At 44.8% G+C, this 3,622-nt stretch overlaps 1 long non-coding RNA gene across 1 annotated transcript; it reads right to left on the reverse strand.

Moving 5' to 3' along the window:
- Positions 1-1,311: 1,311 nt before the first annotated feature.
- Positions 1,312-3,163, reverse strand: LOC140403396 (uncharacterized). The gene is made up of 3 exons (XR_011938296.1): positions 3,015-3,163; positions 2,041-2,145; positions 1,312-1,751 (listed from the first exon to the last, which is right to left on the reverse strand). It is a non-coding gene; the product is annotated as an uncharacterized lncRNA (long non-coding RNA).
- Positions 3,164-3,622: the final 459 nt, after the last annotated feature.

Genomic DNA, 3,622 nt, shown 5'->3' on the forward strand with positions numbered 1-3,622 from the left:
TAACGCAGTTGGAACGGGTTGGGGAGTGTCGTTTTTTTCTTCGTTCTTTGAGCATTGTAGCCATCTGGGATGGCCCCTTCCAGAATACAAAATGGACGCTCGCAACGAATGTAGGGAACTGTGGACAATGTTAGGAAAACAAGCAGGCACAGAGCCTGTATGCATATTGGAGAGACAGCTCCCAGACGGAGTTGAAACTATAGGTCAATCAACATATTGATGGCCCATCTCTGGGAACAAAGGAAAGACACTCAAGCAACCGATCTAGCTCCAGACACCCCGGCGCCAGTTCCCCAAAGCAAAAGCGTAAACAAAGCCAGGCCAACGGCCACCTAGGACACGCTCAGCCATCAGGGCACCCAACTCTTTATTGGTCAAGATCAATACCAGTGATCAAGAAGCGGCCCAATTAATTGGGGCCAAGTTTAATGCCCGCCTAAAAGCGCGTGAAGCCCCTCCGGGTATAATAAGCAACCCCCCAAGAGAGAATCGCTCTCTCGGAGTTGGCTCTCAAAGCGGAGAGACCCATCCACCAGCTGCACCAGAAGCACGTAAATCCAAGGTCAACGCTCGCTACCAGGCGGATGACCTCAGCTGTTCTCCTGTACCAATTCGAACCCAACAACCTCAGATCCGAACAACGGCCATTGTTCCTCTGACTGAGTGGGCACCCGAAGCTAAGTGTAGGCATTAACGTTAGAGATAGTTTAGTTTGTAGTACTTTGTGCATGAGTAGATATTACTGTGTGTGTAAATAAATAGTATTGACTTTGAACTGGTTTATTGGCTCTTTGGTCAGTATTCGGGTTTGGACCTTGTGCCGATATCGAAAGATACCTGGCGGCTCTAAAGCAAACATAATTAAGATTAAGGAAGGTGACCATATTGACCGCCCTATTTAGAACCAGAGAAACAGAGCAACAGCATGCATCCTGGGGGGGGGGGGGTTACCTTTGCTAGCTGTAAAGTTTCAGCTGCACGGGAGTGGCGTGGGTGGAGGGGCTGCGGCTTGTTGGACCTGCTTGAACAAGATTCAGTGAGCCTAACTTATTTGTCTGGTAGGGGGAAAGGGAGAGAGGATGGTGTGTCTCTGGAAAGTTTTTTTCCAAGTTTATGGGGGAGGGGTAGGGATCTGACTAGGACTGAGGGTTTTTCTGTGCCTCGTCTTAGGGGTGGGATTGGTGGCTGTCTTGGGTGGGCCCTGGGCTCGGGCCTGCTGGAGATGGTGAACTTTGTCTTTTATCTTTAGGAACTAGATGGACTCTGGTGATTTGTCCTCAACAGCGACACATCATAGCAAAGTACAGGAAATTATAGAAATTAATCTCATCTCAGAGAGGGAATTTCTGGCTCCCCCTCCCGGCAGAGGCAGCTTGCCATTAGCCGCCAGCCGGATCTTCCAGCCGTGCCAATGGTTTGTGTGCCTCGCCCGTTCTGTCGCCAGGAAGTACGAAATGAGGTTTACCTTCAGCGGGACCGGAAGATCCCACTGGTGGGAGGGATCAGAAAATCCTGTCCTCAGTGAGGTTCACACCTACTTGAAGCTAATGGAAAAAATAAATCACACGTTTAATTTCTATATGCGCCCTAAGTTCAGGTGCCATTAATATCAATTTCAGACAATAAACATCTTAAGAAATCAGCATTTAAAATATCTGCTTCAAATAACTTATTATTTGCTTGATCCTGGACGAAAAGTGGTTGAATCCTGAAGCAAATTGCCATTCAATAACTCATGCTGTATCTTCCCTCTGGAAAAAAAATTAAATAAAAATTAATGTGACGATCTTCGCTCTGCTTAGTTTCCCAGATATAGATGCAGCAACGGATGGAATGCCAAGACAAGTAGGACAATTAGGTCTGTTCTGCGACCTCTCATTGTGCTAGACTGCGATATGTGGGCAGTGTATCTTACTTACGCAAAGGTCTGTCTCGCTGTCTGTAGGCTATGTTTCAGGAAGATCCATTAATGGATGCTTGCAGTCTTTAAGCCATTCAGTACTCAAATCCAGTGCAGCTGGAACTGCTGAAAAGACTTACCCACACGCCTGATTCAGTATTGTTGGGAGTAGGGCAAACTGATGAGATGGCTGTGTCGTGTCTCTGTGCAGTTCTTATAAACCAGTTCTTGCACTCCTGCCTCACCTTTGGGGGGACAAAAACAAGCAAATTTTCAGAGTGATGCTCCCACTGCTGACTAGTAAAGTTCCACTTTGCTGCTGAGTAGTATATTTATGAATCAGAAATTATACTTTCTTTTTTCCTCACCTACTCCTGTTTAAGTTGGAAGGATATTAATGCTGAGAATGAAATACTCCCTGTTTCAGACACTCTGTTAACTTCAAGCACTCTAATGGCAGGCATAGTATGGCTGCCTTTAAAGTAAAGCTCTGCTGAGAATCAGACTCAGAAAAACAGCTCCTGCCTATCCTCCGCACAACTGCACATATTTACATCGCCTAGCTATGGTATCCTCACAAGTGGAAACATCTCCACGTCTACCTCTTGAACCCCAAAGGTCTCTGAAGTGATCACCTCTCAGTCTTCTATTTTCTCGAAAATGGAGCCCGAGCCTTAACTTCATTGTTGTCAGCAACAACTTTTGCACTTTCTTCAGTGTCCTTTGTGATACATGACATTTTGTAATATGTGCACAGTGGTTATCACTGCTGCCCCACAGCGCCAGGAACTCTGATTTGATCCCAGTTTGCATTTTCTCCTCCGTGTCTGCATAGATTTCCTCTGGATGCTCTGGTTTTCTCCCACAGTCCAAAGATGAGCAGGTCAGGTGGATTGGCTATGCTTAGTGTCCAAAGATGTGCAAGTTATGTGGGGTTACAGGGATAGGGCGGGGGAGTGGGACTAGGTAAGACGCTGTTTCAGAGGGTCAGCCAAATGGCCTCCTTCTTGTGCATTGTAGGGATTCTATGGATGTAATCTCACACTACTCCGAGCATAGTTTAACGTAACATTAGACTGTCACATGCAATACCCACAATCTTATATCACTGTACCTCAGCACTAAAAACACATAGGAGAAGGAACATTAGGAAGCCCTGGAGGGATACGAGTATATCAAATACATATTCCAGTATTTCGTTATTAAAAAATCCAATAATCCAGGGACATCCCAGGATAAGCACTTGTATGAGGATTTTAAATGTTAGTATTCTGCAAGAAAACAAAAGCACATCTATTAAGGACTTTATGCAATATGAATGCATTAAATAAAGTATGCTCATGAGTTTGAATGTTAAATATTAATAATTTCAGTCTCACAAATCATCCTGTCCGATAATCCAGACCCACCACTTGACTTCTCCGATATTACCTTCTATTCACCATTGCTCCTGCACTCTAGTACTGGTGATGAAACCTTTAAGTTACATTGATCCTGCTCTCTGTACAGTAACTTGCAATACTTGTGATAGGTTACCTAGGACACAGATCTAACATATTTGATGCAAAAATGCCAGTGAGGGATGAGTATGCGGTGTTGTAATGCAACAAGTTTCAGTGATCTAGAATGCGCAGCCTGAAAGGGCGGTGGGAGCAGATTCAGCAATAACTTTCAAAGGGGAATTGAACAAATACTTAAAAAAGGGATGAAAATAACTTTCTG

This window comes from Scyliorhinus torazame, chromosome 27 (assembly GCF_047496885.1).
Source record: "Scyliorhinus torazame isolate Kashiwa2021f chromosome 27, sScyTor2.1, whole genome shotgun sequence".
Taxonomy (NCBI): domain Eukaryota; kingdom Metazoa; phylum Chordata; class Chondrichthyes; order Carcharhiniformes; family Scyliorhinidae; genus Scyliorhinus; species Scyliorhinus torazame.